The sequence below is a fragment of the Pseudophryne corroboree genome, chromosome 5 (assembly GCF_028390025.1).
Source record: "Pseudophryne corroboree isolate aPseCor3 chromosome 5, aPseCor3.hap2, whole genome shotgun sequence".
NCBI classification, from domain to species: domain Eukaryota; kingdom Metazoa; phylum Chordata; class Amphibia; order Anura; family Myobatrachidae; genus Pseudophryne; species Pseudophryne corroboree.
Window position 1 is genome coordinate 612,855,616 of NC_086448.1, and position 27,592 is coordinate 612,883,207.

The following is a 27,592-nucleotide window of genomic DNA, read 5'->3' on the forward strand; positions in this document are numbered from 1 at the left end:
AACACACGGCTTGACAAATGTTGTCCGCATTTCTGTTGAAATACTTCCACACCGAAGAGCTGATTTTTTTGGTATTTTCACCAGGCATGTCAACGGCCATATTCCTCCCACGGACAACAGGTGTCTCCCCGGGTGCCTGACTTAAACAAACCACCTCACCATCAGAATCCTCCTTGTCAATTTCCTCCCCAGCGCCAGCAACACCCATATCCTCCTCATCCTGGTGTACTTCAACACTGACATCTTCAATCTGACTATCAGGAACTGGACTGCGGGTGCTCCTTCCAGCACTTGCAGGGGGCGTGCAAATGGTGGAAGGCGCATGCTCTTCACGTCCAGTGTTGGGAAGGTCAGGCATCGCAACCGACACAATTGGACTCTCCTTGTGGATTTGGGATTTCGAAGAACGCACAGTTCTTTGCGGTGCTTTTGCCAGCTTGAGTCTTTTCATTTTTCTAGCGAGAGGCTGAGTGCTTCCATCCTCATGTGAAGCTGAACCACTAGCCATGAACATAGGCCAGGGCCTCAGCCGTTCCTTGCCACTCCGTGTGGTAAATGGCATATTGGCAAGTTTACGCTTCTCCTCCGACAATTTTTTTTTAGATTTTGGAGTCCTTTTTTTTACTGATATTTGGTGTTTTGGATTTTACATGCTCTGTACTATGACATTGGGCATCGGCCTTGGCAGACGACGTTGCTGGCATTTCATCGTCTCGGCCATGACTAGTGGCAGCAGCTTCAGCACGAGGTGGAAGTGGATCTTGATCTTTCCCTAATTTTGGAACCTCAACATTTTTGTTCTCCATATTTTAATAGGCACAACTAAAAGGCACCTCAGGTAAACAATGGAGATGGATGGATACTAGTATACTTATGGATGGACGAGCGACTGCCGACACAGAGGTAGCTACAGCCGTGGACTACCGTACTGTGTCTGCTGCTAATATAGACTGGATGATAATGAGATGAAATCAATATATATATATATATAATATCACTAGTACTGCAGCCGGACAGGTATATATATTTATTATGTAATGACTGATGACGGACCTGCTGGACACTGTCAGCTCAGCAGCACCACAGACTGCTACAGTAAGCTACTATAGTAGTATGTATAAAGAAGAAAGAAAAAAAAAAAACCACGGGTAGGTGGTATACAATTATGGATGGACGAGCGACTGCCGACACAGAGGTAGCTACAGCCGTGGACTACCGTACTGTGTCTGCTGCTAATATAGAGTGGATGATAATGAGATGAAATCAATATATATATATATAATATCACACTAGTACTGCAGCCGGACAGGTAGATATATTTATTATGTAATGACTGATGACGGACCTGCTGGACACTGTCAGCTCAGCAGCACCGCAGACTGCTACAGTAAGCTACTATAGTAGTATGTATAAAGAAGAAAAAAAAAAAAAAAAAAACCACGGGTAGGTGGTATACAATTATGGATGGACGAGCGACTGCCGACACAGAGGTAGCTACAGCCGTGGACTACCGTACTGTGTCTGCTGCTAATATAGACTGGATGATAATGAGATGAAATCAATATATATATATATATAATATCACACTAGTACTGCAGCCGGACAGGTAGATATATTTATTATGTAATGACTGATGACGGACCTGCTGGACACTGTCAGCTCAGCAGCACCGCAGACTGCTACAGTAAGCTACTATAGTAGTATGTATAAAGAAGAAAAAAAAAAAAAACCACGGGTAGGTGGTATACAATTATGGATGGACGAGCGACTGCCGACACAGAGGTAGCTACAGCCGTGGACTACCGTACTGTGTCTGCTGCTAATATAGACTGGATGATAATGAGATGAAATCAATATATATATATATAATATCACACTAGTACTGCAGCCGGACAGGTATATATATTTATTATGTAATGACTGATGACGGACCTGCTGGACACTGTCAGCTCAGCAGCACCGCAGACTGCTACAGTAAGCTACTATAGTAGTATGTATAAAGAAGAAAGAAAAAAAAAAAACCACGGGTAGGTGGTATACAATTATGGATGGACGAGCGACTGCCGACACAGAGGTAGCTACAGCCGTGGACTACCGTACTGTGTCTGCTGCTAATATAGACTGGATGATAATGAGATGAAATCAATATATATATATATATAACATCACACTAGTACTGCAGCCGGACAGGTAGATATATTTATTATGTAATGACTGATGACGGACCTGCTGGACACTGTCAGCTCAGCAGCACCGCAGACTGCTACAGTAAGCTACTATAGTAGTATGTATAAAGAAGAAAGAAAAAAAAAAAACACGGGTAGGTGGTATACAATTATGGATGGACGAGCGACTGCCGACACAGAGGTAGCTACAGCCGTGGACTACCGTACTGTGTCTGCTGCTAATATAGACTGGATGATAATGAGATGAAATCAATATATATATATAATATCACACTAGTACTGCAGCCGGACAGGTATATATATTTATTATGTAATGACTGATGACGGACCTGCTGGACACTGTCAGCTCAGTAGCACCGCAGACTGCTACAGTAAGCTACTATAGTAGTATGTATAAGGAAGAAAGAAAAGAAAAAAAACCACGGGTAGGTGGTATACAATTATGGATGGACGAGCGACTGCCGACACAGAGGTAGCTACAGCCGTGGACTACCGTACTGTGTCTGCTGCTAATATAGACTGGATGATAATGAGATGAAATCAATATATATATATATATATATATATATATAATATCACACTAGTACTGCAGCCGGACAGGTAGATATATTTATTATGTAATGACTGATGACGGACCTGCTGGACACTGTCAGCTCAGCAGCACCGCAGACTGCTACAGTAAGCTACTATAGTAGTATGTATAAAGAAGAAAGAAAAAAAAAAAAACACGGGTAGGTGGTATACAATTATGGATGGACGAGCGACTGCCGACACAGAGGTAGCTACAGCCGTGGACTACCGTACTGTGTCTGCTGCTAATATAGACTGGATGATAATGAGATGAAATCAATATATATATATATATATATATCACTAGTACTGCAGCCGGACAGGTATATATATTTATTATGTAATGACTGATGACGGACCTGCTGGACACTGTCAGCTCAGCAGCACGCAGACTGCTACAGTAAGCTACTATAGTAGTATGTATAAAGAAGAATAAAGAAAAAAAAAACGGGTAGGTGGTATACAATATTATATATTATATACAATTATATATATATATATATTAAACTGGTGGTGATTATTAAACTGGTGGTCAGGTCACTGGTCACACTATCAGCAACTTGCAAGTAGTACTCCTAAGCAGACAATCACAATATATATTATACTGGTGGTCAGTGTGGTCACAATGGCAGTGTGGCACTCTGGCAGCAAAAGTGTGCACTGTACGTTATATGTACTCCTGAGTCCTGCTCTCAGACTCTAACTGCTCCCCACTGTCAGTGTCTCCCCCACAAGTCAGATATACATTATACAGTCACACTATCTATCTATCACTTCAGCAAGTAGTAGTACTCCTCCTAATGCTCCCCAAAATTACTACTGTGTCTCTCTCTACTCTAGTCTCACTCTCTTCTCTATAAACGGAGAGGACGCCAGCCATGTCCTCTCCCTATGAATCTCAATGCACGTGTGAAAATGGCGGCGACGCGCGGCTCCTTATATAGAATCCGAGTCTCGCGATAGAATCCGAGCCTCGCGAGAATCCGACAGCGGGATGATGACGTCCGGGCGCGCTCGGGTTAACCGAGCAAGGCGGGAAGATCCGAGTCGCTCGGCCCCGTGTAAAAAAAAATGAAGTTCGGGCGGGTTCGGATTCCGAGGAACCGAACCCGCTCATCTCTACTTTATAGGAGTCCTTACTCTAGCCCTGCTGTGACTTTTTGGGTACGCATGATCTTCTACCTGACTATTTCCATTCTGGGATTGTTGAATATGAATGTACTGTATGTAGGACCGGTGGCATATATAGTAAAGATACCTTGATGTGTCTATACATACCTGTTATAGTGTGAGTGGGGTATGCCCATCTTTTCCTCCCTCTCTGGACAATAATTGTGTCTATTTGCTATGAGACAGGACTACACATTGTTTGCTTTCTTCTTTTGTTTCTCTTCATACAAGTCTAAAAGGTGCTCTGGGACCATTTAGAAGTTGAGAAAAATCATCTGAATCTTCTATCAAATCACCACGAAGGACTTGTTTTTACCACTTCCCTTGGAAACAGGAGGAACGCAATCTTGTTATTTGTTGTTTGTCTCCAACTCAGTCGTGTAATTTAGCGCCCGGAACACAATTAGTGTCTGCATTTTCTATTTCTAGTTTGCCTAAATGCGGTGGCATTTATTTTCTGACATTCTGGTGTACAGGACTGCTTTGCGCCAAATAGCTTAACCCTCCACCCTTTTTTTTGTTACTCATTATTTTAAACTGCTAGGGAAAATGTAGAATCAGTGAATAAGACCCCAGTAAGCAGCGGGTGCTTCTACCTCTTAGGAGGAGGAGGGCTTCTGCTGCTCGTGCTGCCTGCAGTAGGAGGAGATCCCCTACCAGCCTAGTCCCTCCACCTCTGCAATAGATCTGGTAGGCACGGGACTGGTGCATGCGCGTAAGGGGTGGAGAGACTGTGTATGCGCAAAATACCGGCTCTACGGACTGCATTGGCTGCAGCCCATCAAAGCCGGGTGGTGCTGCCCGAATGACAGGAAGTGGCTTCCCACAGCAAGCACTCTCTCTGCTAATCGCAGAGTGTACTGGCAGTCCCTGTGGTGGTCTGCATAAAGTGTATTTACATGTTTTTAGTGAACTTTACCTAGGTGATGATAATGGCCCTTGCTTCCTGCATTCCGGGCCTAGTATCTGGAGCTGTAATGTCGCTCATAGTGACCCAGTTGATGCTGGTGCTTGCGGGGCGTCAATGGGGCGGTGACCAGCAGTGTTATAGAAAACAGTGGCGTATTAAACCCATTTTCTGGGTGTGCTGAATCCAGTTGCTGCGTCCTTTAGCAGCATGAATTTTCCCAGCCATCCTGAGTAATTTGAGATGACCTATGGACACTCAGATGATCCGATGCTGCGTCCTCGAACGCAGCAGCAAATCACAGAAGATGGGAGGAAGTGTTAAAGCTCCTCCTACGGCATTAGTAGAATATTGCACAGCTGCTGTGTGTGAAGACACAGGAGCTGTGAGGGATATGTCCATCTCTGAACCCGGCCCTCTGCCTGTACACTTGTAAGTTTAACATTTTGCTAAAAATTGTGTGGTTCTGTATAGCTGCAGATAAATAGCTGAAATGGCAAAGCATACTGTATGTCAATTAGTTTTGATGTGTCATCACTGTCAAGTCATGGTGTGTGGATATATCAATTTGAATAGACCACTCTCTTAGCCATACTTACCTACATTTTATTTCTCCTCTCCGGGAGAAGCCTGGAGAGGAGATGCTGCTTGGAACTTGGGGGGGCAAGGCAGGGCAGTCATATCATCAAGCCCCACCCCCACACCAGGAAAATGCTGTGATTCGCGGGTCCACGGGTACCGGGGGCCAGGCTAAAACTAGGCAAATTCCACCACCCCACGGACCTCCCAATGCCAAAGATTATCTCTCCATCCTGCACGCTTCACTAAGGTGCGGCCTGGTGGCAGGAGATGTGCCTGCTCTTCCGGGGGTGCGGGGGGCTACCTCAAAAATCGGGAGCCTCCCGCAACTTTTGGGAGAGTAGGCAAGTACGCTCTTAGCGGACATGCTGCCTTGCCTCATATCCAGTCTACTGCACTGCACAAGAAAGTCCTCTGTTTGCATTACTATAGATTGAACCTTACATTGTACAACAAATATTACTGCTTTCTTCCCCTAAATTTTCATTCTTCCAACTTGGTGCACTCCTTTTGAACACTCAAAGGGCCAAATGTAATAGGTTCCAAGTTTTAATGCAACCTATGTTCTACATTAATAAAACTTTGGAAAAGTTTTCGACATACATTTGCACTATATTTGCAAAGACATTATGAAAAAAAAAAAAATCATACTCTCACATGCCTAATGTTGAGTGAATGATTAAGGTTCCAGTATTCACATTTCTCTCATTACTACATCTTAAAGGTTCTGTGCTATGAATAGAAATAGAGCAGTTGTCAGGTTAGACCATTATTATGATTTGAATCATCTAAGAGGCAAATAAAGGTATGATATAGGTAAGCATGGACTAAATGTGCTCAAAAAATGCTTTTTAGCAATTACATTTCTGTAAAACGGCAATCATTATTATTTTACATTTTCTCTGACTAATGTATCTGAGATATAAGGGCTTGATGGTTTTATAACTATTTTACATTAACGGTGCAGTAGGTAAAATACAATGGAATTCGAGTTGTCTAGAGTACTGTTCCAAGCAGGGATATTAGCATGTAAGATTAGTCTTATCATACCAAAGGTGACATTGACATTCCAGAGTTATACTCATCTGTAATGATCTGGTTCCATTTTCAGACATATTTTGACCTTTTTAAGTATTTATATTATCTTTCTTTTATATGCAATTGTGGCGAAGGTCACACCCACCTCAGTTTTTAAAATGTGTCTAATAGCTATGATGGACTGTATAATTGGATAAGTAAGAGAAAAATGCACACATAAAAAGACCACCTGATAGAGAGTGCCTTGCTGTTGTTTCCATACATCTTCTTTTCTGCTTTCCTTGCAATGCATGCTGTAGTGTTGGGTGTAACCGGCCCCACTAAGAGGCTGACACAGAGTTAGCAAAATGGGCATAAAATACTTCAAACAAAAGTCTATGTAAAAATAGTGTAAAAAATAATCTGCTATTAAAACATACCTTTTTACTAATGCATTCCAGCCCTCCACCTATCAACACTTTTCTCCTCCACCTATCCGATAAATATCCTTCCCAAATCACCCTCAAACTGATTTTTGTCTGTGTGCTTAGAGTAAGTCTGATTCTGTGCATGCACAGTCACCGATTTCTTTCTTTAATGCATGCGTATTATGTGGAAGTCCAGAAGAAATGTCTGCATTGTTCTTACTGCATTACCGGTGGTGTTTTCCTCCTTTTCTCCTGGATACTGCAAGGCTAATGTCTATTTGGTTTCCCTAGAAGTGGGAGCTGCTGGGTCATGTGCATTTTGGAAGACCTTACACAATTATCATTAGTGGTCACTTCACTTTACTTTTAGTTTCCAGGGGAGTGTCGCACTACTCTGCATATGCGGTCTGCTAACCATGCATGCGCGATTGGTGAGGTTGCTACCTTTTGTGGTGTAGCCTATAGGCTACAGTACAGTATCTTTCTTCAGATAGCACTAGCTACCGAGGTCAAGTTCCCAGGGTCATCTTAGCAGCATCATAAGCACTGAACAAAGCAATGTACTGGGGCCCGTATGCAATCATTTACAGGTATAAGTGAAAAAAACAAAATCATAAATTACCCTTCCTGTGGTCCCATGCTTTGTCTCAACATGCCCATACAATGAATGGCTGTCAGCACTCTGACTGGTAGAAAGCATCAGCTATCCACCTATCCATACTGACAGCCATTCACTGTCTGGCAGCAGGCTCGGAGGCAGGTAGATAATGCTGCTTAACACAAACAAACATCAAACAGCGCTAAATTGAAAGTGTGTATTTTTTACTAAAAATAAATAAATGAATATATAAAAAGAATATAAAAAGTGTATACCGGTACCGGAAACTATTGCACATAAAACCCTATATGCATATCAATTCCAACTTAATTGTTAGGATAACTGATTAGTAATCATGCACAGATGGTATATTAGTCCAATTAATGGGAACTTCATGCAGTTAGAGTCAGCTGAGATGGTAACTTTTTTTAGTGCACTGAAGTAAATGGTTCCTTGTCCGATTTAAAAGTTAGAACAATGTTAGTTTAGGAGAAGACTTGGACAGGAACTGTGATCAAAGATGTTTAAAACAATGAAGCACATCGGTATTTGGTATCACCTTTTTTATAGCCAAACTCCCAACAGGGGGCAATTTTGGGAACTCCCGGCTCCTGGTGCCTTCAGCACATTGGTGGTGCCATATCCGGAGGATCCAAACAGGGGGCTTTGCAAGGGTAGATTAACCGAGTGAAGAGTGCCAGTACCGAACACCGTAAATGACGGCTTACGCGTTTCTCCGCCTTCTCCGTCAGCTCTACCTCAGAATGTACAGTTTTCAAGTCCAACAAGGCATAATGATGAGCCCCAGCCCAATATCTCAGATACACACTTTCAATTTAGCGCTGTTTGATGTTTGTTTGTGTTGTGCTGTCTCAAGGGTTGAGTATTCCCTTTTTAACAGCTGCTTTAAGATTGGTGTATTAATTAAGCATTGGCAGGAATCCATACATAGTTTTGATTAGCCCCAGCGCCGAATTTCTGTTTTGTTGTTTGTCTCAGATAATGTGGCTTGTCTTCTCTTATTGTTTTTAATTCAGAATCAGAGCAGCTGGATGGCATTCTCTGTCTGCCTCCCAATAAGGTCTGGAGGCACCAGCCTGCCCCTGCTTGAAGGCCCCTAGAATTGTGGGCATCTTGGCAGCTGATCAGTGTGTCTATACGTTAAGATTGCCCTGCAAGCTCAGGAATGCAAAGAAAGTAAGCCTCTACAGTATATGTTCCTATGTGGACTGCTTTTGCGGTTGACAATGGGAAATCACAACAGATATCTCTAATATCTGCTGTGGTTTCATGAATGTATGTTTAGGCAGGGCTGGATTAACAATGAGGCTGATGGAGCTGCAGCTCCAGGCCCACACTCTAAAATAGGCCCACAGCATCCACAGATGATTATGCTGCTGTAGATAGGAAAAACAAATTTCCTTCTACTGCAGTCTGCAGCGCTGGACCATCCCCTCCAGCATCAACACCCGCTCCTATTGCAGATTTGGGGGGGGGTGTGTGTTGGGGGTATAGTGCACTGTTGTAAATTCCTGGGTTTAGCACCGCCCCCTGTACTTAAGCCACACCTCTTTGTGATGAGCATTTAAGCTCCGCCTCCCGGTGATGTCATCTGTCAGTCACTGGGAGGGCAGAGGAAAGCGGACTGTGACAAGAGGGCGTGGCCTAGCGGCACATGCTGTCCGTGACTGCCACCCATGATGTCGGGACCTATTCAGGTACCCGGCGTCCAAGTGTAAGGAAGTTGCTTTTATTTTTGTAGCTGGGACGGGAGGAGGAATGTGAGGGGGCGGGGGGGGGGGGGGGGGGGGGCTAGGGTGCGTGCCATTGCCACGAGGGCCCTAGCAGGTTAAAGGGGAAAAGCCCTGTAAGTCCAGGGCTCCCCTGCAAATTGCCCCAATGTATATACAAGAGCGGTGTCCCCCCCACCGATCGCATCACACTGTAAAGAAGCCGTTGTTTGTATTCAAGACGGCAAGTTGTTGGACCCTCTCACAGCAATATGTCCATGCTGTCAACCCATTTAAGATGGGTCCTGGCACAGTCACAAAAAGATGGAGTGGGCAGTGGGCCACTGCCAGGAAACAAATCCCAGAGGTAATGGAGGAAGGCAGGTGATGCAGGAAGAGCTGCTCAAGATGCTGTTGTGAACGTGAGTGCACAGGTTCAGCAGGTCAGTGTTCCCATCCAGTGTCTGCCCCTTCTCCAGCTCAGTGTCCCCACCATTACGGATCCTCATCCCAGTGTCTCCCTGCCTTCCTTCCCCAAACAGCCCACTGCACCCATCCCAGTGCCCTCCCACCTAGAACCCTCAGTCCAGTCCAGTGGCGGGCAGGGTTAGAGGTAGTGTAGTGTGTACGGGGAGCGGGTGCAGGGTTAGCGGTAGTATAGTGTGTGCGGGTGTAGGGTTAGCGGTAGTATAGTGTGTACGGGGAGCAGGTGCAGGGTTAGGGGTAGTATAGTGTGTGCGGGGAGCGGGTGCAGGGTTAGGGGTAGTATAGTGTGTGCGGTGAGCAGGTGCAGGGTTAGCGGTAGTATAGTGTGAGCGGGTGTAGGGTTAGCGGTAGTATAGTGTGTACGGGGAGCAGGGTTAGGGGTAGTATAGTGTGTGCAGGGAGCGGGTGCAGGGTTAGGGGTAGTATAGTGTGTGCGGGGAGCAGGTGCAGGGTTAGCGGTCGTATAGTGTGTGCGGGGAGCAGGTGCAGGGTTAGCGGTAGTATAATGTGTGCGGGTGCAGGGTTAGGGGTAGTATAGTGTGTGCGGGTGTAGGATTAGCGGTAGTATAGTGGGTGCAGGGTTAGGGGTAGTTTAGTGTGCGCGGGGTGCAGGTGTAGGGTTAGGGGTACTATAGTGTGCGCGGGGTGCAGGGGTAGGGTTAGCGGTAGTATACTGTGTACGGGGAGTGGGTGTAGGGTTAGCAGTAGTATAGTGTGTGCGGGGAGCGGGTGTAGGGTTAGCGGTGGTATAGTGTGTACGGGGAGCAGGTGCAAGGTTAGCGGTAGTATAGTGTGTGCGGGTGTAGGGTAGAGATGAGCGGGTTCGGTTCCTCGGAAACCGAACCCGCCCGAACTTCATGTTTTTTTACACGGGTCCGAGCGACTCGGATCTTCCCGCCTTGCTCGGTTAACCCGAGCGCGCCCGAACGTCATCATCCCGCTGTCGGATTCTCGCGAGGCTCGGATTCTATCACGAGACTCGGATTCTATACAGGGAGCCGCGCGTCGCCGCCATTTTCACACGTGCATTGAGATTCATAGGGAGAGGACGTGGCTGGCGTCCTCTCCGTTTATAGAGAAGAGAAGAAGAGAGTGAGACTAGAGTAGAGAGAGACACAGTAGTAATTTTGGGGAGCATTAGGAGGAGTACTACTACTTGCTGAAGTGATAGATAGATAGTGTGACTGTATAATGTATATCTGACTTGTGGGGGAGACACTGACAGTGGGGAGCAGTTAGAGTCTGAGAGCAGGACTCAGGAGTACATATAACGTACAGTGCACACTTTTGCTGCCAGAGTGCCACACTGCCATTGTGACCACACTGACCACCAGTATAATATATATTGTGATTGTCTGCTTAGGAGTACTACTTGCAAGTTGCTGATAGTGTGACCAGTGACCCGACCACCAGTTTAATAATCACCACCAGTTTAATATATATATATATATATATAATTGTATATAATATAACGAACGAACGTCCGGCTGCAGTACTAGTGATATTATATATATATATATATATATATATTAATTTCATCTCATTATCATCCAGTCTATATTAGCAGCAGACACAGTACGGTAGTCCACGGCTGTAGCTACCTCTGTGTCGGCAGTCGCTGGTCCATCCATAATTGTATACCACCTACCCGTGTTTTTTTTTTTCTTTCTTCTTGATACATACTACTATAGTAGCTTACTGTAGCAGTCTGCGGTGCTGCTGAGCTGACAGTGTCCAGCAGGTCCGTCATCAGTCATTACATAATAAATATATCTACCTGTCTGGCTGCAGTACTAGTGATATTATATATATATATATATTAATTTCATCTCATTATCATCCAGTCTATATTAGCAGCAGACACAGTACGGTAGTCCACGGCTGTAGCTACCTCTGTGTCGGCAGTCGCTGGTCCATCCATAATTGTATACCACCTACCCGTGTTTTTTTTTTTTTCTTTCTTCTTGATACATACTACTATAGTAGCTTACTGTAGCAGTCTGCGGTGCTGCTGAGCTGACAGTGTCCAGCAGGTCCGTCATCAGTCATTACATAATAAATATATATACCTGTCCGGCTGCAGTACTAGTGATATTATATATATATATATATTAATTTCATCTCATTATCATCCAGTCTATATTATCAGCAGACACAGTACGGTAGTCCACGGCTGTAGCTACCTCTGTGTCGGCAGTCGCTGGTCCATCCATAATTGTATACCACCTACCCGTGTTTTTTTTTTTTTCTTTCTTCTTGATACATACTACTATAGTAGCTTACTGTAGCAGTCTGCGGTGCTGCTGAGCTGACAGTGTCCAGCAGGTCCGTCATCAGTCATTACATAATAAATATATATACCTGTCCGGCTGCAGTACTAGTGATATTATATATATATATATATATATATTAATTTCATCTCATTATCATCCAGTCTATATTAGCAGCAGACACAGTACGGTAGTCCACGGCTGTAGCTACCTCTGTGTCGGCAGTCGCTGGTCCATCCATAATTGTATACCACCTACCCGTGTTTTTTTTTTTTCTTTCTTCTTGATACATACTACTATAGTAGCTTACTGTAGCAGTCTGCGGTGCTGCTGAGCTGACAGTGTCCAGCAGGTCTGTCATCAGTCATTACATAATAAATATATATACCTGTCCGGCTGCAGTACTAGTGATATTATATATATATATATATATATATATTAATTTCATCTCATTATCATCCAGTCTATATTAGCAGCAGACACAGTACGGTAGTCCACGGCTGTAGCTACCTCTGTGTCGGCAGTCGCTGGTCCATCCATAATTGTATACCACCTACCCGTGTTTTTTTTTTTTTCTTTCTTCTTGATACATACTACTATAGTAGCTTACTGTAGCAGTCTGCGGTGCTGCTGAGCTGACAGTGTCCAGCAGGTCCGTCATCAGTCATTACATAATAAATATATATACCTGTCCGGCTGCAGTCCTAGTGATATTATATATATATATATTAATTTCATCTCATTATCATCCAGTCTATATTAGCAGCAGACACAGTACGGTAGTCCACGGCTGTAGCTACCTCTGTGTCGGCAGTCGCTGGTCCATCCATAAGTATACTAGTATCCATCCATCTCCATTGTTTACCTGAGGTGCCTTTTAGTTGTGCCTATTAAAATATGGAGAACAAAAATGTTGAGGTTCCAAAATTAGGGAAAGATCAAGATCCACTTCCACCTCGTGCTGAAGCTGCTGCCACTAGTCATGGCCGAGACGATGAAATGCCAGCAACGTCGTCTGCCAAGGCCGATGCCCAATGTCATAGTACAGAGCATGTCAAATCCAAAACACCAAATATCAGTAAAAAAAGGACTCCAAAATCTAAAATAAAATTGTCGGAGGAGAAGCGTAAACTTGCCAATATGCCATTTACCACACGGAGTGGCAAGGAACGGCTGAGGCCCTGGCCTATGTTCATGGCTAGTGGTTCAGCTTCACATGAGGATGGAAGCACTCAGCCTCTCGCTAGAAAACTGAAAAGACTCAAGCTGGCAAAAGCACCGCAAAGAACTGTGCGTTCTTCGAAATCCCAAATCCACAAGGAGAGTCCAATTGTGTCGGTTGCGATGCCTGACCTTCCCAACACTGGACGTGAAGAGCATGCGCCTTCCACCATTTGCACGCCCCCTGCAAGTGCTGGAAGGAGCACCCGCAGTCCAGTTCCTGATAGTCAGATTGAAGATGTCAGTGTTGAAGTACACCAGGATGAGGAGGATATGGGTGTTGCTGGCGCTGGGGAGGAAATTGACCAGGAGGATTCTGATGGTGAGGTGGTTTGTTTAAGTCAGGCACCCGGGGAGACACCTGTTGTCCGTGGGAGGAATAGGGCCGTTGACATGCCTGGTGAAAATACCAAAAAAATCAGCTCTTCGGTGTAGAAGTATTTCACCAGAAATGCGGACAACATTTGTCAAGCCGTGTGTTGCCTTTGTCAAGCTGTAATAAGTAGGGGTAAGGACGTTAACCACCTCGGAACATCCTCCCTTATACGTCACCTGCAGCGCATTCATAATAAGTCAGTGACAAGTTCAAAAACTTTGGGCGACAGCGGAAGCAGTCCACTGACCAGTAAATCCCTTCCTCTTGTAACCAAGCTCACGCAAACCACCCCACCAACTCCCTCAGTGTCAATTTCCTCCTTCCCCAGGAATGCCAATAGTCCTGCAGGCCATGTCACTGGCAATTCTGACGAGTCCTCTCCTGCCTGGGATTCCTCCGATGCATCCTTGCGTGTAACGCCTACTGCTGCTGGCGCTGCTGTTGTTGCTGCTGGGAGTCGATGGTCATCCCAGAGGGGAAGTCGTAAGCCCACTTTTACTACTTCCACCAAGCAATTGACTGTCCAACAGTCCTTTGCGAGGAAGATGAAATATCACAGCAGTCATCCTGTTGCAAAGCGGATAACTGAGGCCTTGACAACTATGTTGGTGTTAGACGTGCGTCCGGTATCCGCCGTTAGTTCACAGGGAACTAGACAATTTGTTGAGGTAGTGTGCCCCCGTTACCAAATACCATCTAGGTTCCACTTCTCTAGGCAGGCGATACCGAGAATGTACACGGACGTCAGAAAAAGACTCACCAGTGTCCTAAAAAATGCAGTTGTACCCAATGTCCACTTAACCACGGACATGTGGACAAGTGGAGCAGGGCAGGGTCAGGACTATATGACTGTGACAGCCCACTGGGTAGATGTATGGACGCCCGCCGCAAGAACAGCAGCGGCGGCACCAGTAGCAGCATCTCGCAAACGCCAACTCTTTCCTAGGCAGGCTACGCTTTGTATCACCGGTTTCCAGAATACGCACACAGCTGAAAACCTCTTACGGCAACTAAGGAAGATCATCGCGGAATGGCTTACCCCAATTGGACTCTCCTGTGGATTTGTGGCATCGGACAACGCCAGCAATATTGTGTGTGCATTAAATATGGGCAAATTCCAGCACGTCCCATGTTTTGCACATACCTTGAATTTGGTGGTGCAGAATTTTTTAAAAAACGACAGGGGCGTGCAAGAGATGCTGTCGGTGGCCAGAAGAATTGCGGGACACTTTCGGAGGACAGGCACCACGTACAGAAGACTGGAGCACCACCAAAAACGCCTGAACCTGACCTGCCATCATCTGAAGCAAGAAGTGGTAACGAGGTGGAATTCAACCCTATATATGCTTCAGAGGTTGGAGGAGCAGCAAAAGGCCATTCAAGCCTATACAATTGAGCACGATATAGGAGGTGGAATGTACCTGTCTCAAGCGCAGTGGAGAATGATTTCAACGTTGTGCAAGGTTCTGCAACCTTTTGAACTTGCCACACGTGAAGTCAGTTCAGACACTGCCAGCCTGAGTCAGGTCATTCCCCTCATCAGGCTTTTGCAGAAGAAGCTGGAGGCATTGAAGGAGGAGCTAAAAGGGAGCGATTCCGCTAGGCATGTGGGACTTGTGGATGGAGCCCTTAATTCGCTTAACAAGGATTCACGGGTGGTCAATCTGTTGAAATCAGAGCACTACATTTTGGCCACCGTGCTCGATCCTAGATTTAAAACCTACCTTGGATCTCTCTTTCCGGCAGACACAAGTCTGCTGGGGTTCAAAGACCTGCTGGTGACAAAATTGTCAAGTCAAGCGGAACGCGACCTGTCAACATCTCCTCCTTCACATTCTCCCGCAACTGGGGGTGCGAGGAAAAGGCTCAGAATTCCGAGCCCACCCGCTGGCGGTGATGCAGGGCAGTCTGGAGCGACTGCTGATGCTGACATCTGGTCCGGACTGACAACGATTACGGACATGTCGTCTACTGTCACTGCATATGATTCTCTCCCCATTGAAAGAATGGTGGAGGATTATATGAGTGACCGCATCCAAGTAGGCACGTCAGACAGTCCGTACTTATACTGGCAGGAAAAAGAGGCAATTTGGAGGCCCTTGCACAAACTGGCTTTATTCTACCTAAGTTGCCCTCCCACAAGTGTGTACTCCGAAAGAGTGTTTAGTGCCGCCGCTCACCTTGTCAGCAATCGGCGTACGAGGTTACTTCCAGAAAATGTGGAGAAGATGATGTTCATTAAAATGAATTATAATCAATTCCTCCGTGGAGACATTGACCAGCAGCAATTGCCTCCACAAAGTAGTACACAGGGAGCTGAGATGGTGGATTCCAGTGGGGACGAATTGATAATCTGTGAGGAGCGGGATGTACACGGTGATATATCGGAGGATGATGATGAGGTGGACATCTTGCCTCTGTAGAGCCAGTTTGTGCAAGGAGAGATTAATTGCTTCTTTTTCGGTGGGGGTCCAAACCAACCCGTCATTTCAGTCACAGTCGTGTGGCAGACCCTGTCACTGAAATGATGGGTTGGTTAAAGTGTGCATGTCCTGTTTATACAACATAAGGGTGGGTGGGAGGGCCCAAGGACAATTCCATCTTGCACCTCTTTTTTCTTTCATTTTTCTTTGCGTCATGTGCTGTTTGGGGAGTGTTTTTTGGAAGGGCCATCCTGCGTGCCACTGCAGTGCCACTCCTAGATGGGCCAGGTGTTTGTGTCGGCCACTAGGGTCGCTTATCTTACTCACACAGCTACCTCATTGCGCCTCTTTTTTTCTTCTTTGCGTCATGTGCTGTTTGGGGAGTGTTTTTTGGAAGGGCCATCCTGCGTGCCACTGCAGTGCCACTCCTAGATGGGCCAGGTGTTTGTGTCGGCCACTAGGGTCGCTTATCTTACTCACACAGCTACCTCATTGCGCCTCTTTTTTTCTTCTTTGCATTATGTGCTGTTTGGGGAGTGTTTTTTGGAAGGGCCATCCTGCCTGACACTGCAGTGCCACTCCTAGATGGGCCAGGTGTTTGTGTCGGCCACTAGGGTCGCTTATCTTACTCACACAGCTACCTCATTGCGCCTCTTTTTTTCTTCTTTGCGTCATGTGCTGTTTGGGGAGTGTTTTTTGGAAGGGCCATCCTGCGTGACACTGCAGTGCCACTCCTAGATGGGCCAGGTGTTTGTGTCGGCCACTAGGGTCGCTTATCTTACTCACACAGCTACCTCATTGCGCCTCTTTTTTTCTTCTTTGCGTCATGTGCTGTTTGGGGAGTGTTTTTTGGAAGGGCTATCCTGCGTGACACTGCAGTGCCACTCCTAGATGGGCCAGGTGTTTGTGTCGGCCACTAGGGTCGCTTATCTTACTCACACAGCTACCTCATTGCGCCTCTTTTTTTCTTTGCGTCATGTGCTGTTTGGGGAGTGTTTTTTGGAAGGGCCATCCTGCGTGACACTGCAGTGCCACTCCTAGATGGGCCAGGTGTTTGTGTCGGCCACTAGGGTCGCTTATCTTACTCACACAGCTACCTCATTGCGCCTCTTTTTTTCTTCTTTGCGTCATGTGCTGTTTGGGGAGTGTTTTTTGGAAGGGCCATCCTGCGTGACACTGCAGTGCCACTCCTAGATGGGCCAGGTGTTTGTGTCGGCCACTAGGGTCGCTTAGCTTAGTCATCCAGCGACCTCGGTGCAAATTTTAGGACTAAAAATAATATTGTGAGGTGTGAGGTATTCAGAATAGACTGAAAATGAGTGGAAATTATGGTTTTTGAGGTTAATAATACTTTGGGATCAAAATGACCCCCAAATTCTATGATTTAAGCTGTTTTTTAGTGTTTTTTGAAAAAAACACCCGAATCCAAAACACACCCGAATCCGACAAAAAAAATTCGGTGAGGTTTTGCCAAAACGCGGTCGAACCCAAAACACGGCCGCGGAACCGAACCCAAAACCAAAACACAAAACCCGAAAAATTTCAAGTGCACATCTCTAGTGTAGGGTTAGCGGTAGTATAGTTTGTGCGGGTGTAGGGTTAGCGGTAGTATAGTGTGTACGGGTGTAGGGTTAGCGGTAGTATAGTGTGTACGGGGAGCAGGTGCAGGGTTAGCAGTAGTATAGTGTGTGCGGGTGTAGGGTTTGCAGTAGTATAGTGTGTACGGGGAGCAGGTGCAGGGTTATGGGTAGCATAATGTGTGCGGGGAGCAGGTGCAGGGTTAGTGATAGTGTAGTGTGTGCGGGGAGCAGGTGCAGGGTTAGCGGTAGTATAGTGTGTACGGGGAAAAGGTGCAGGGTTAGCGGTAGACGGTAGTATAGTGTGTGCGGGGAGCATGTGCAGGGTTAGCGGTAGTATAGTGTGTACGGGGAGCGGGTGCAGGGTTAACGGTAGTATAGTGTGTGTGGGTGCAGGGTTAGGGGTAGTATAGTGTGTGCGGGTGTAGGATTAGCGGTAGTATTGTGGGTGCAGGGTTAGGGGTAGTTTAGTGTGCGCTGGGAGCAAGTAGTAGGGTTAAGGATACTATAGTGTGCGCGGGGTGCAGGGCTAGGGTTAACGGCAGCATAGTGTGCGCGGTGTAGGATTAGCGGTAGTATAGTGGGTGCAGGGTTAGGGGTAGTATAGTGTGTGCGCGGAGTTGGTGCTGGGTTTAGCGGTAGTATAGTGTGTACGGGGAGCAGGTGTAGGGTTAGCGGTAGTATAGTATGTGCAGGTGTAGGGTTAGCGGTGGTATAGTGTGTACGGGGAGCAGGTGCAAGGTTAGCGGTAGTATAGTGTGTGCGGGTGTAGGGTTAGCGGTAGTATAGGTTGTGCGGGTGTAGGGTTAGCGGTAGTATAGTGTGTACGGGTGTAGGGTTAGCGGTAGTATAGTGTGTACGGGGAGCAGGTGCAGGGTTAGCGGTAGTATAGTGTGTGCGGGTGTAGGGTTTGCAGTAGTATAGTGTGTACGGGGAGCAGGTGCAGGGTTATGGGTAGCATAATGTGTGCGGGGAGCAGGTGCAGGGTTAGTGATAGTATAGTGTGTGCGGGGAGCAGGTGCAGGGTTAGCGGTAGTATAGTGTGTGCGGGTGTAGGGTTAGCGGTAGTATAGTGTGTACGGGTGTAGGGTTAGCGGTAGTATAGTGTGTACGGGGAGCAGGTGCAGGGTTAGCGGTAGTATAGTGTGTGCGGGTGTAGGGTTTGCAGTAGTATAGTGTGTACGGGGAGCAGGTGCAGGGTTATGGGTAGCATAATGTGTGCGGGGAGCAGGTGCAGGGTTAGTGATAGTATAGTGTGTGCGGGGAGCAGGTGCAGGGTTAGCGGTAGTATAGTGTGTGCGGGTGTAGGGTTAGCGGTAGTATAGTGTGTACGGGGAAAAGGTGCAGGGTTAGCGGTAGACGGTAGTATAGTGTGTGCGGGGAGCATGTGCAGGGTTAGCGGTAGTATAGTGTGTATGGGGAGCGGGTGCAGGGTTAGCGGTAGTATAGTGTGTGTGGGTGCAGGGTTAGGGGTAGTATAGTGTGTGCGGGTGTAGGATTAGCGGTAGTATTGTGGGTGCAGGGTTAGGGGTAGTTTAGTGTGCGCTGGGAGCAAGTAGTAGGGTTAAGGATACTATAGTGTGCGCGGGGTGCAGGGCTAGGGTTAACGGCAGCATAGTGTGCGCGGTGTAGGATTAGCGGTAGTATAGTGGGTGCAGGGTTAGGGGTAGTATAGTGTGTGCGGTGAGTGGGTGCTGGGTTAGCGGTAGTATAGTGTGTACGGGGAGCAGGTGTAGGGTTAGCGGTAGTATAGTGTGTGCGGGTGTAGGGTTAGCGGTAGTATAGTGTGTGCGGGTGTAGGGTTAGCAGTAGTATAGTGTGTGCGGGGAGTGGGTGTAGGGTTAGCGGTAGTATAGTGAGTGCGGGTGTAGGGCTAGCAGTAGTGTAGTGTGTGCGGGTGTAGGGTTAGCGGTAGTATAGTGGGTGCAGGGTTAGGGATAGTATAGTGTGTGCGGGTGTAGGATTAGCGGTAGTATAGTGGGTGCAGGGTTAGGGGTAGTATAGTGTGTGCGGGGAGCGGGTGTAGGGTTAGCGGTAGTATAGTGTGTACGGGGAGCGGGTGTAGGGTTAGCGGTAGTATAGTGTGTGCGGGTGTAGGGTTAGCGCAGTGGCGGATTTAGCGGGGGGCGATTAGGGCGAACGCCCCCCCCTACATATACCGGCACCGGGATGGAGGCCGGGTCCCGGCGCGGTATTGGGAACGGGGTGGAGAGCGGTGCAGCGCGGCGGGGTACGAGGAGAGAGAGGAGCGTCCTGACGCGCGTACAGCGACCTCTGTTCTGACCACGCCCCCTCCTTCCTGTACGCGCGTCAAGACGCTCTCTCTCTGTCTTCGTCCCCCGCCGCTCTGCACCCCGTTCCCAATACCGCGGCGGGACCCGGCCTCCATCTATGAGGTGGGAGTGTGTGTGTGTGAGTGTGTGTGTGTGTGTGTCTCCCATTTCTCCCCCCCCCCCCCTCTTCTCCCTGCATTATTTGGCTGAATTTTGCCTCATTCTGTGTGCTATGTCATTTTTGCCTCATACAGTGTGCTATAATGTGATTTTTCCCTCATTCTGCGTGCTATCATGTGAATTTTGCCTCATTCTGCGTGCTATCATGTCATTTTTGCCTCATACAGTGTGCTATAATGTGATTTTTCCCTCATTCTGCGTGCTATCATGTCATTTTTGCCTCATACAGTGTGCTATAATGTGATTTTTCCCTCATTCTGCGTGCTATCATGTGAATTTTGCCTCATTCTGCGTGCTATAATGTGAATTTTGCCTCATTCTGCGTGCTATCATGTGAATTTTGCCTCATTCTGCATGCTATCATGTCAATTTTGCCTCATTCTGCATGCTATCATGTCATTTTTGCCTCATACAGTGTGCTATAATGTGACTTTTTCCTCATTCTGCGTGCTATCATGTGAATTTTGCCTCATAAATTACCCTTCCTGTGGTCCCATGCTTTGTCTCAACATGCCCATACAATGAATGGCTGTCAGCACTCTGACTGGTAGAAAGCATCAGCTATCCACCTATCCATACTGACAGCCATTCACTGTCTGGCAGCAGGCTCGGAGGCAGGTAGATAATGCTGCTTAACACAAACAAACATCAAACAGCGCTAAATTGAAAGTGTGTATTTTTTACTAAAAATAAATAAATGAATATATAAAAAGAATATAAAAAGTGTATACCGGTACCGGAAACTATTGCACATAAAACCCTATATGCATATCAATTCCAACTTAATTGTTAGGATAACTGATTAGTAATCATGCACAGATGGTATATTAGTCCAATTAATGGGAACTTCATGCAGTTAGAGTCAGCTGAGATGGTAACTTTTTTTAGTGCACTGAAGTAAATGGTTCCTTGTCCGATTTAAAAGTTAGAACAATGTTAGTTTAGGAGAAGACTTGGACAGGAACTGTGATCAAAGATGTTTAAAACAATGAAGCACATCGGTATTTGGTATCACCTTTTTTATAGCCAAACTCCCAACAGGGGGCAATTTTGGGAACTCCCGGCTCCTGGTGCCTTCAGCACATTGGTGGTGCCATATCCGGAGGATCCAAACAGGGGGCTTTGCAAGGGTAGATTAACCGAGTGAAGAGTGCCAGTACCGAACACCGTAAATGACGGCTTACGCGTTTCTCCGCCTTCTCCGTCAGCTCTACCTCAGAATGTACAGTTTTCAAGTCCAACAAGGCATAATGATGAGCCCCAGCCCAATATCTCAGATACACACTTTCAATTTAGCGCTGTTTGATGTTTGTTTGTGTTGTGCTGTCTCAAGGGTTGAGTATTCCCTTTTTAACAGCTGCTTTAAGATTGGTGTATTAATTAAGCATTGGCAGGAATCCATACATAGTTTTGATTAGCCCCAGCGCCGAATTTCTGTTTTGTTGTTTGTCTCAGATAATGTGGCTTGTCTTCTCTTATTGTTTTTAATTCAGAATCAGAGCAGCTGGATGGCATTCTCTGTCTGCCTCCCAATAAGGTCTGGAGGCACCAGCCTGCCCCTGCTTGAAGGCCCCTAGAATTGTGGGCATCTTGGCAGCTGATCAGTGTGTCTATACGTTAAGATTGCCCTGCAAGCTCAGGAATGCAAAGAAAGTAAGCCTCTACAGTATATGTTCCTATGTGGACTGCTTTTGCGGTTGACAATGGGAAATCACAACAGATATCTCTAATATCTGCTGTGGTTTCATGAATGTATGTTTAGGCAGGGCTGGATTAACAATGAGGCTGATGGAGCTGCAGCTCCAGGCCCACACTCTAAAATAGGCCCACAGCATCCACAGATGATTATGCTGCTGTAGATAGGAAAAACAAATTTCCTTCTACTGCAGTCTGCAGCGCTGGACCATCCCCTCCAGCATCAACACCCGCTCCTATTGCAGATTTGGGGGGGGGTGTGTGTTGGGGGTATAGTGCACTGTTGTAAATTCCTGGGTTTAGCACCGCCCCCTGTACTTAAGCCACACCTCTTTGTGATGAGCATTTAAGCTCCGCCTCCCGGTGATGTCATCTGTCAGTCACTGGGAGGGCAGAGGAAAGCGGACTGTGACAAGAGGGCGTGGCCTAGCGGCACATGCTGTCCGTGACTGCCACCCATGATGTCGGGACCTATTCAGGTACCCGGCGTCCAAGTGTAAGGAAGTTGCTTTTATTTTTGTAGCTGGGACGGGAGGAGGAATGTGAGGGGGCGGGGGGGGGGGGGGGGGGGCTAGGGTGCGTGCCATTGCCACGAGGGCCCTAGCAGGTTAAAGGGGAAAAGCCCTGTAAGTCCAGGGCTCCCCTGCAAATTGCCCCAATGTATATACAAGAGCGGTGTCCCCCCCACCGATCGCATCACACTGTAAAGAAGCCGTTGTTTGTATTCAAGACGGCAAGTTGTTGGACCCTCTCACAGCAATATGTCCATGCTGTCAACCCATTTAAGATGGGTCCTGGCACAGTCACAAAAAGATGGAGTGGGCAGTGGGCCACTGCCAGGAAACAAATCCCAGAGGTAATGGAGGAAGGCAGGTGATGCAGGAAGAGCTGCTCAAGATGCTGTTGTGAACGTGAGTGCACAGGTTCAGCAGGTCAGTGTTCCCATCCAGTGTCTGCCCCTTCTCCAGCTCAGTGTCCCCACCATTACGGATCCTCATCCCAGTGTCTCCCTGCCTTCCTTCCCCAAACAGCCCACTGCACCCATCCCAGTGCCCTCCCACCTAGAACCCTCAGTCCAGTCCAGTGGCGGGCAGGGTTAGAGGTAGTGTAGTGTGTACGGGGAGCGGGTGCAGGGTTAGCGGTAGTATAGTGTGTGCGGGTGTAGGGTTAGCGGTAGTATAGTGTGTACGGGGAGCAGGTGCAGGGTTAGGGGTAGTATAGTGTGTGCGGGGAGCGGGTGCAGGGTTAGGGGTAGTATAGTGTGTGCGGTGAGCAGGTGCAGGGTTAGCGGTAGTATAGTGTGAGCGGGTGTAGGGTTAGCGGTAGTATAGTGTGTACGGGGAGCAGGGTTAGGGGTAGTATAGTGTGTGCAGGGAGCGGGTGCAGGGTTAGGGGTAGTATAGTGTGTGCGGGGAGCAGGTGCAGGGTTAGCGGTCGTATAGTGTGTGCGGGGAGCAGGTGCAGGGTTAGCGGTAGTATAATGTGTGCGGGTGCAGGGTTAGGGGTAGTATAGTGTGTGCGGGTGTAGGATTAGCGGTAGTATAGTGGGTGCAGGGTTAGGGGTAGTTTAGTGTGCGCGGGGTGCAGGTGTAGGGTTAGGGGTACTATAGTGTGCGCGGGGTGCAGGGGTAGGGTTAGCGGTAGTATACTGTGTACGGGGAGTGGGTGTAGGGTTAGCAGTAGTATAGTGTGTGCGGGGAGCGGGTGTAGGGTTAGCGGTGGTATAGTGTGTACGGGGAGCAGGTGCAAGGTTAGCGGTAGTATAGTGTGTGCGGGTGTAGGGTAGAGATGAGCGGGTTCGGTTCCTCGGAAACCGAACCCGCCCGAACTTCATGTTTTTTTACACGGGTCCGAGCGACTCGGATCTTCCCGCCTTGCTCGGTTAACCCGAGCGCGCCCGAACGTCATCATCCCGCTGTCGGATTCTCGCGAGGCTCGGATTCTATCACGAGACTCGGATTCTATACAGGGAGCCGCGCGTCGCCGCCATTTTCACACGTGCATTGAGATTCATAGGGAGAGGACGTGGCTGGCGTCCTCTCCGTTTATAGAGAAGAGAAGAAGAGAGTGAGACTAGAGTAGAGAGAGACACAGTAGTAATTTTGGGGAGCATTAGGAGGAGTACTACTACTTGCTGAAGTGATAGATAGATAGTGTGACTGTATAATGTATATCTGACTTGTGGGGGAGACACTGACAGTGGGGAGCAGTTAGAGTCTGAGAGCAGGACTCAGGAGTACATATAACGTACAGTGCACACTTTTGCTGCCAGAGTGCCACACTGCCATTGTGACCACACTGACCACCAGTATAATATATATTGTGATTGTCTGCTTAGGAGTACTACTTGCAAGTTGCTGATAGTGTGACCAGTGACCCGACCACCAGTTTAATAATCACCACCAGTTTAATATATATATATATATATATAATTGTATATAATATAACGAACGAACGTCCGGCTGCAGTACTAGTGATATTATATATATATATATATATATATATATTAATTTCATCTCATTATCATCCAGTCTATATTAGCAGCAGACACAGTACGGTAGTCCACGGCTGTAGCTACCTCTGTGTCGGCAGTCGCTGGTCCATCCATAATTGTATACCACCTACCCGTGTTTTTTTTTTTCTTTCTTCTTGATACATACTACTATAGTAGCTTACTGTAGCAGTCTGCGGTGCTGCTGAGCTGACAGTGTCCAGCAGGTCCGTCATCAGTCATTACATAATAAATATATCTACCTGTCTGGCTGCAGTACTAGTGATATTATATATATATATATATTAATTTCATCTCATTATCATCCAGTCTATATTAGCAGCAGACACAGTACGGTAGTCCACGGCTGTAGCTACCTCTGTGTCGGCAGTCGCTGGTCCATCCATAATTGTATACCACCTACCCGTGTTTTTTTTTTTTTCTTTCTTCTTGATACATACTACTATAGTAGCTTACTGTAGCAGTCTGCGGTGCTGCTGAGCTGACAGTGTCCAGCAGGTCCGTCATCAGTCATTACATAATAAATATATATACCTGTCCGGCTGCAGTACTAGTGATATTATATATATATATATATTAATTTCATCTCATTATCATCCAGTCTATATTATCAGCAGACACAGTACGGTAGTCCACGGCTGTAGCTACCTCTGTGTCGGCAGTCGCTGGTCCATCCATAATTGTATACCACCTACCCGTGTTTTTTTTTTTTTCTTTCTTCTTGATACATACTACTATAGTAGCTTACTGTAGCAGTCTGCGGTGCTGCTGAGCTGACAGTGTCCAGCAGGTCCGTCATCAGTCATTACATAATAAATATATATACCTGTCCGGCTGCAGTACTAGTGATATTATATATATATATATATATATATTAATTTCATCTCATTATCATCCAGTCTATATTAGCAGCAGACACAGTACGGTAGTCCACGGCTGTAGCTACCTCTGTGTCGGCAGTCGCTGGTCCATCCATAATTGTATACCACCTACCCGTGTTTTTTTTTTTTCTTTCTTCTTGATACATACTACTATAGTAGCTTACTGTAGCAGTCTGCGGTGCTGCTGAGCTGACAGTGTCCAGCAGGTCTGTCATCAGTCATTACATAATAAATATATATACCTGTCCGGCTGCAGTACTAGTGATATTATATATATATATATATATATATATTAATTTCATCTCATTATCATCCAGTCTATATTAGCAGCAGACACAGTACGGTAGTCCACGGCTGTAGCTACCTCTGTGTCGGCAGTCGCTGGTCCATCCATAATTGTATACCACCTACCCGTGTTTTTTTTTTTTTCTTTCTTCTTGATACATACTACTATAGTAGCTTACTGTAGCAGTCTGCGGTGCTGCTGAGCTGACAGTGTCCAGCAGGTCCGTCATCAGTCATTACATAATAAATATATATACCTGTCCGGCTGCAGTCCTAGTGATATTATATATATATATATTAATTTCATCTCATTATCATCCAGTCTATATTAGCAGCAGACACAGTACGGTAGTCCACGGCTGTAGCTACCTCTGTGTCGGCAGTCGCTGGTCCATCCATAAGTATACTAGTATCCATCCATCTCCATTGTTTACCTGAGGTGCCTTTTAGTTGTGCCTATTAAAATATGGAGAACAAAAATGTTGAGGTTCCAAAATTAGGGAAAGATCAAGATCCACTTCCACCTCGTGCTGAAGCTGCTGCCACTAGTCATGGCCGAGACGATGAAATGCCAGCAACGTCGTCTGCCAAGGCCGATGCCCAATGTCATAGTACAGAGCATGTCAAATCCAAAACACCAAATATCAGTAAAAAAAGGACTCCAAAATCTAAAATAAAATTGTCGGAGGAGAAGCGTAAACTTGCCAATATGCCATTTACCACACGGAGTGGCAAGGAACGGCTGAGGCCCTGGCCTATGTTCATGGCTAGTGGTTCAGCTTCACATGAGGATGGAAGCACTCAGCCTCTCGCTAGAAAACTGAAAAGACTCAAGCTGGCAAAAGCACCGCAAAGAACTGTGCGTTCTTCGAAATCCCAAATCCACAAGGAGAGTCCAATTGTGTCGGTTGCGATGCCTGACCTTCCCAACACTGGACGTGAAGAGCATGCGCCTTCCACCATTTGCACGCCCCCTGCAAGTGCTGGAAGGAGCACCCGCAGTCCAGTTCCTGATAGTCAGATTGAAGATGTCAGTGTTGAAGTACACCAGGATGAGGAGGATATGGGTGTTGCTGGCGCTGGGGAGGAAATTGACCAGGAGGATTCTGATGGTGAGGTGGTTTGTTTAAGTCAGGCACCCGGGGAGACACCTGTTGTCCGTGGGAGGAATAGGGCCGTTGACATGCCTGGTGAAAATACCAAAAAAATCAGCTCTTCGGTGTAGAAGTATTTCACCAGAAATGCGGACAACATTTGTCAAGCCGTGTGTTGCCTTTGTCAAGCTGTAATAAGTAGGGGTAAGGACGTTAACCACCTCGGAACATCCTCCCTTATACGTCACCTGCAGCGCATTCATAATAAGTCAGTGACAAGTTCAAAAACTTTGGGCGACAGCGGAAGCAGTCCACTGACCAGTAAATCCCTTCCTCTTGTAACCAAGCTCACGCAAACCACCCCACCAACTCCCTCAGTGTCAATTTCCTCCTTCCCCAGGAATGCCAATAGTCCTGCAGGCCATGTCACTGGCAATTCTGACGAGTCCTCTCCTGCCTGGGATTCCTCCGATGCATCCTTGCGTGTAACGCCTACTGCTGCTGGCGCTGCTGTTGTTGCTGCTGGGAGTCGATGGTCATCCCAGAGGGGAAGTCGTAAGCCCACTTTTACTACTTCCACCAAGCAATTGACTGTCCAACAGTCCTTTGCGAGGAAGATGAAATATCACAGCAGTCATCCTGTTGCAAAGCGGATAACTGAGGCCTTGACAACTATGTTGGTGTTAGACGTGCGTCCGGTATCCGCCGTTAGTTCACAGGGAACTAGACAATTTGTTGAGGTAGTGTGCCCCCGTTACCAAATACCATCTAGGTTCCACTTCTCTAGGCAGGCGATACCGAGAATGTACACGGACGTCAGAAAAAGACTCACCAGTGTCCTAAAAAATGCAGTTGTACCCAATGTCCACTTAACCACGGACATGTGGACAAGTGGAGCAGGGCAGGGTCAGGACTATATGACTGTGACAGCCCACTGGGTAGATGTATGGACGCCCGCCGCAAGAACAGCAGCGGCGGCACCAGTAGCAGCATCTCGCAAACGCCAACTCTTTCCTAGGCAGGCTACGCTTTGTATCACCGGTTTCCAGAATACGCACACAGCTGAAAACCTCTTACGGCAACTAAGGAAGATCATCGCGGAATGGCTTACCCCAATTGGACTCTCCTGTGGAT

The 27,592-nt window shown here is 46.9% G+C and overlaps 1 long non-coding RNA gene across 1 annotated transcript in view; it reads left to right on the forward strand.

Annotated features, from left to right (window-relative positions):
* LOC134928131 (uncharacterized) overlaps window positions 1-27,592 on the forward strand; it is a 305,108-nt gene that overhangs the window by 185,014 nt on the left and 92,502 nt on the right. The gene's annotated exons all lie outside the window — the stretch shown is intronic.